Source organism: Vombatus ursinus, unplaced genomic scaffold (genome assembly GCF_900497805.2).
Source record: "Vombatus ursinus unplaced genomic scaffold, bare-nosed wombat genome assembly UNPS02015255.1, whole genome shotgun sequence".
Lineage (NCBI taxonomy): Eukaryota > Metazoa > Chordata > Mammalia > Diprotodontia > Vombatidae > Vombatus > Vombatus ursinus.
In genome coordinates, this window is record NW_020955033.1 from 38934357 (window position 1) to 38940674 (window position 6318).

A 6318-nucleotide genomic window follows, 5' to 3' on the forward strand; every position below is an offset into this window, starting at 1 on the left:
ATCATTGATAATAAAAGAAAAACAAATTAAAGCAACTCTGAGGTTTCACTTCAAACCCAAAGTAACAGGGATCATAAAGGAAGTCTAATTATACAGAAGGCCTAGGGGTGCTTCTGCTATGCCTTGATGATATTAAAAGAACAGAAAAGAAAGGGGAGAAAAATACATTGGGAAAGAGAAAGGCGAGGAAAATTGTCTCATATAAATGGGGTACACAAGTAGAAGTCTATACAAACAAGGAAGAAGGGATACAGGAACAGCTGACACTTGTACCTTACTCTTGTTTGAACTGGTCAACTGAGGGAAGAAAACATGGACAGTTGGGTTCAGAAATACATTTCACTCAATAGAAGAGTAGGAGGGAAAGAAGAGAAGAGATAATTAAAGGGAAAGTAGCTCAAGAAGTACTAAGCATAACAAAATCTAGCTAAGGATGTAAAAAAATAATTATATCTGTGATGGCAAGAATTGGAAACTGAACGGATGCACATTAACTGTAGAATGACTGAACAAATTATGACATATAAATATGATGGAACAGTACCATTCGATAAGAAATGATGAGGGGACAGTCTCAGCAAAACCTAGTATGATTTGTATGAAGTTAGCAGAAGCAGGAAAATAATTTATACAATGACTACAATTTTGTAAAGACAAACAATGTTGAAAAACTTGGATAAGCCCATGATCCCAGAGGACTAATGATGAAACATACTACCCACCTCTGATAGTGAGGTTGATGACTCAGAATTCAGAATGAGACTGATTTGTCTTGATTTGGTTTGGTTTTGGACATGGAAAATGAAAAAATTTGTTTTGTTGCTTACAAGTATTTGTAATAGGAGTTTTGTTTTTCCTTCTTTGTCAATTGGGAGAATGGGTAGAAAGGAGAAAAGGCATATTTTTGCTGATTGAAAAAATTAAATGTTAAGAATTATTATTAAAGTAACCAAAATAAGTGAAAAAGCAATAGATAATTTTATATTTTTAGTCTTTTTTTCATTTATTTTGATTTATCAATAATCACTTCCATATGCTTTTGAGTTTAAAATTTTTCTCCCCCTTCCTCCCCACCACCCTCCCCAAGATGGTGCACAATCTGATATAGGCTATACATTTACATTCCTATTAAACATATTTTCATATTAGTGATATTGTAAGTGAAAATTAAAACCAATAGGAAGACCATCAGAAAGAGGAAACAAAACTCAACAGAAGAGAAAAAAATAGCAATTCAACTTACATTGGATGTGGATAGCATTTTTCATCACAAGGTCAACAATTTTATATTTTAAGAAAGGAAAAAAAACAGTGAATTGACAAAAAAAATCAGATGAAAATAACGAAAATAATCAGAAATTATGCCCAATTATTTACCTTTAAAGCTGAGAATTTAAAGTAAATTGATAAGTAACTACACAAATATAAAACACACAACATTTAAAAATAGGAAGTGGATATCCTAAACAAATTGATCTCAGAAAGAAAATTTGAGCAATCCATTAACGAATCCCCAAAGGTAAGGGGCAGGAAAACTCTGGGATTTGCAAGTGAAAAATGTGAAAAGAAGTTACTTTACCAAATTTCTCTTATAAGATAGATATATTTTGATCACCTAAATGAGGGATAAAGCAGAGAAAGAAAGCAGTCTGTTTCATTTTGGTTTTTATATATAATGTCTAGCACAGTGGTTGCTTGTGGTAGGCATTTAAATTTTCATTTAATTTAATGAAGTTGAAAGATTGTTCAAGGGAAAAAGACTGAGGATGAAACCGCAGTTTGATTATGATGGGATGGGGCTTCTAGGATACAGTGGGAGGGATGGGGGGTTGAGGAAATGAGATAGGTCAGAGATGAACAGAGATGAAAGCAGCAAGGAAAATATCCCCAGGATGAAGCTTGTACCTATTGTGATGTATTTGGATGACAACAGTTAGAGGAGGAAGTTAAATAGCTCCAAAGTTCTATTAGAATTTTGGTACAACAGTACTTCAATCCTGTAGACCTCTAGGTATTGATTACCCCTTATTTCCTCTTATTTAACATGGAAGTTTTTTTTTCTTCCAGAACCTTGAAAATCACTATGATTTCTGCTGCCAGAAACTGGTAAAGAAAGTTGTCTTATGACTTTGATAAGAAGAGTTGTTTTTCTTAAGCTCTTGCCAAGAAGATAGCAATGAAAGCATCTTCTAAAATTCTGAGACACAAGAAAATGGAAACACTCAAATACCTGAGAGACCATACTCTGATTGCAAAAGTTTGAGGGATTTGGAGGCCCATGTTTTTTGTTGTTTTTGGAAATACTCAGATGGTTCCATGGATTATTAATACTATACATCAAATATTTATAGATTATAGAATACTAATTAAGACAGGCTTACCTGCATCACCTATAGCACACAGTTCTTCATTACAATATTTATTTAGTGTTTCTATTAAGTCATAAGGCCAGAATGGATTGGCTAAAGCTTCTGCATTTCTTTGTGGTTCTCAGGACATATTTGTTTCATTGCTGGGAATTTTTGCTGCTCTCAGGATAGGCAAATAATGGCAAACTTCCAGTGATGCTCTAGCCACAGGACAAATTCAAACCAAAATTTCAGGCTTCAATGTATGTTAACAAGTCATACAAAACTGTCCCAACTCACTTCTGGCCATATTTAATCCTAGTTTTCTCCTGCTTTCTATCTCTGTTGTCCCACTCACTCCCCTTCCCTAGATAACTATAAGCTACATATAAGAGGAGGCAAGAGTACTACCTTCAATTCATAACTCAATCTGATGAATCTGGGAGTGGTACAAACTCCAACAAAGTCAAGGTGGGTTCCCCTGCCCCTTTTCTTTATGCCACAAATACCTAGATCTGGCAACAATTGTTAATTCTGAAATTTTTCCTGCCTGGCTACTACAGGATTCTTCTGTTGTCATTCTTGCTTTTCTTTCTTATTCTGCATGATCAACATCTTCTCCTCAGTATCCAGCCATTACTGATCAGGGCCAAGTGAATCTATGTAAACATGGACAAATAAGGTATCAAACTTACTGCTCTCAGTAATACTACTGTTCTGGCTTCCATAACACCTAAGGCTATTCCTGAATAAGGCCCAAGGATGGCCTATTCCTACTTTTCATAGTAACAAAATTGAACTTTAGAAAGTCAGAAACATCTACACGACCATCCATCAGGGACAGTAAGGGTTAACATTTAGATCTACATGGTTGCATTTCCTTTAGGCATCTAAAAAGTGTGCAGTTCAGGAATATTGATCACTCTAAAGTAGAATGCTGGCCTTAAGTAAGCAATAAAAGAAAAGCATAAACAATCTCCCCTCTGCCAAAGAATTTTGTTTTATTATCTAAGCATCCTGTGATTTTGTGAAAGCCTGTACACTGTGCCATTCAGCAGGACCTCCAGAAAGAACAGTGAATTATTTAAGAAAATAAAGGGGAGATCAAAGGTACCTTACTAATGAGGCAGCGGACATTTTTTTTTTCAGTTTCTGCTTCCTAGGAAGAGTAATGATTCTACTGCTTGTGGTTACAGTAAATTGGAAGCCTGCATGATTCAGTGACCTTTTCAAGTAGGATAAATGATGAAAATGTCATAACCAGTTCACATTATTCAATACTCTCTCCAACCTAACCCATTTTTTAGACATTAATTGTCTGATAAGGACATAGCTCTATTTTTTTAAACAAAAAAGACCATACTTAAATATCATTTTTTTTTGGCACTGCTAGTCACATCCAAAGAATATTTTCTAGAGCTAGTCAGTGTGTTAAATGCCAGTTCACACTGCCCATACATGGTGTAGGCAGATACTAGCAATATAAGCCAAAATTTTGACAAGTGTTGGCTTTTCACTAGACGAAAGCACGATAGTTATTTTCACAAGATGTAGCAGTATGTCGAAGAATGATGAGATTATTCAGTCCAATTTCAATGTTGGTCAGCATGGGGGTGGGAAAGCAAGAAAGAGTCAGTCCTATGATCTCATTGGTGTAGAGTATCTCACTCCATTAAATAAAAGAAAATTTTAAAACTGACAATACATTCAAAGAGTGTATATGCATAGGCTGTAAGATGTATTAAATTGGATTCCTTTCCACTTGTCAAATATAGATCATTTCTATCTGCTGTACATATTAGAGGTGATGTGGCACAGTGGAAAGAGCAGTGATTCTGGATGAAGTCCAGGGCTTTGGATTCAAATTGTGTCTTCTAAACTTACTACCCATGTAACCAAAGGTAAGTTATCTAACATCTTGGACCTCAGTTTAATTCTCTCTAAAATGAAGAGATTGGTCTATGTGGTCTCTGAGGTCTCTTCCTGCTCTAAATCTATGATCTTCTGACCTTAGAACTTGTTTGTGATGTAGTTGAAAGAGGGATAAGCTGAAAGTGAGGAGATCTGCTCCCAGTTGTAATATTCAGAAAATCAGTATCTCTGGGCTTCTATTGAATAAAGCAGTGGATCTAAGTGGTATATCAGTTCTTTCCAATCTCTGGACTTTCATGATGAACAATAACAGGCAGATCATAGCTAGAGGTTGATTATCCAACCATCCATAATCCTGACTTCTTGTTTCTCCTAAACTACCTGTTTCCTTACACTTACATACTTGAGTATAGTTATCTGTGATTCATTTGATTCAATATTTGTAATTCCACTGTGGGTGATCAGAGAAAGGCTACATCAGCCCATTTTCTGTTTACTAGATAGATACATGGCTAAAAGATTTGATAGGGGAGAAGACTAAATTCATTGACTAAAATGTCAAATATCCTTTTTCTTCATTTAGCAAGTTCAATTCATTGGGAGTTGGCTATTGAAAGACAGAATGAAAATGTTTTGAATTCTATATCTTTAGTCTTTTCCACAGCATAAAAAACAGGGGAATTATGAAATGAGAAAATGCTCACCTTTAAGAAAGTGAAAAGTAGATGTTTTTAGAAGAGTTGCCAATCCCTTAGTCTTGTGTGCACCTTCACTAAAGTCCTACTCTGATTCGTCATTCAGTTGGGAAGGTGATCCTGGATTCTGAAAGGCTGAAACTGCAAAGTCTGAGCTCTGACCAGTCCCAAAAACTTGAAAAGCTTCTCAGGACAGGCTGGGCCAAGAACTATATATCTACTATCCAAGGAGTAGCTTAATTAAGTTCAAAGAGATTCATTATCAAGTTGGCTATAAGATTGTGAAAATTTAGACAACAATAACTCTTGAAGACTCTGCATAGCATCTAGGTAGTACAATGGTTGGAGCCCTGGGCTTGGAGTCAGGAAGACAACATGTTCAAATCCAGTCTCAGATCATTATTAAGTGTGTGACCTTGGGCAAGTCACTTAGCCTCTGTTGCTTCAATTTCCTCATCTGTAAATGGGGATAATAATGGCACCTATGCTCTAGGTTGTTGTGAAGATCGAAGAGATAATATCTGTAAAACACTTAGTACGATGCCTGGTACATAGTAGGCACTATGTAAGTGCTAGTTATCATCATCACCATCATCATCATTATCATATAAATAATGGATGACTATCATAAAGTAGTGAGAAATATGATGGAGTAGAGTTGCTCACATCAGATGGCCTTAGTCTTCTTAGTAAAACAGGTGGCTAGGCCATCTACTCTAAATGGAATTGTTTTGAAACATTGATTTATGGGAAATGACCACTAGGCAGGCATGCTGTAGAGGAAATCCTTTTTTCAGGCATCATTTCTGAGATCTCTTCTAATTAAGCTTCTGTGATGCTGTGATCAAGTCATGACTATGGGTATGTAATCTAGGGCAAGTCAGTTAAATTCTGCATCCCAAGCAACTTCCACAAGTTATAGGTGAGTTGCTGACTTGCATCAGTAGAGGAGTTTCCACTCCAGAAGCTTCCTATGTTGATGAAATCATAGGTCCAGAATAAACCAAAACAACCAAAAATGGAAAAAAACAACACTTCCACTCTCTACTACATGAGGTTGTAAAAAAAATGCCTTATAAACCTTGAAGTATACATACATACATGCATAGATGAGTGTGTTTGCATGTGTTATATATAATATATATATATATATAGATATTTGCATATACGTGTCAGATTATTGTAAAAGAGGGATGGGTGCCACTTTCCCACATCTAATAAGTTTAAGGATATGAGCCATCCATCATATACTGAGATATTTTGGTGTCTGACCACGTTCTTTTGTATGTCACCTAGCTTCACTCTTTGACAACCAATTGCTGTAGATTTAACTTGAACCTTTTGAATTCTATAGTGATCTAGAGGTATATCTGGATAATTTATTTCTTGTTAACAAACTTATA